General features: G+C 41.1%; 1 protein-coding gene across 1 annotated transcript in view; it reads left to right on the forward strand.

Moving 5' to 3' along the window:
• ZFYVE16 (zinc finger FYVE-type containing 16) overlaps positions 1 to 202 on the forward strand; it is a 42,901-nt gene that overhangs the window by 186 nt on the left and 42,513 nt on the right. The window lies entirely within an intron of this gene.

The raw sequence follows: 202 nt of genomic DNA on the forward strand, positions 1-202 counted from the left end.
GCCCGCACGAGGAGCGGCCGGGCACCAGCAGCTCTCTCGATTGTTCCCTTTAATATTGTTTCCCTGCTTTAATTACGGAGTTTTCCTGTTTTTTCTAGATAAAATACTTCCTGGGAGGCACTGTTCACGTTGCCACTAAGTGAAGTTGCCCTCAACCAGGAAACAAAAAAAAAAAAAAAAAAAAAAAAAACCACAAAAAAAA

Source organism: Egretta garzetta, unplaced genomic scaffold (genome assembly GCF_000687185.1).
Source record: "Egretta garzetta isolate BGI_Z169 unplaced genomic scaffold, ASM68718v1 scaffold136, whole genome shotgun sequence".
NCBI lineage: Eukaryota > Metazoa > Chordata > Aves > Pelecaniformes > Ardeidae > Egretta > Egretta garzetta.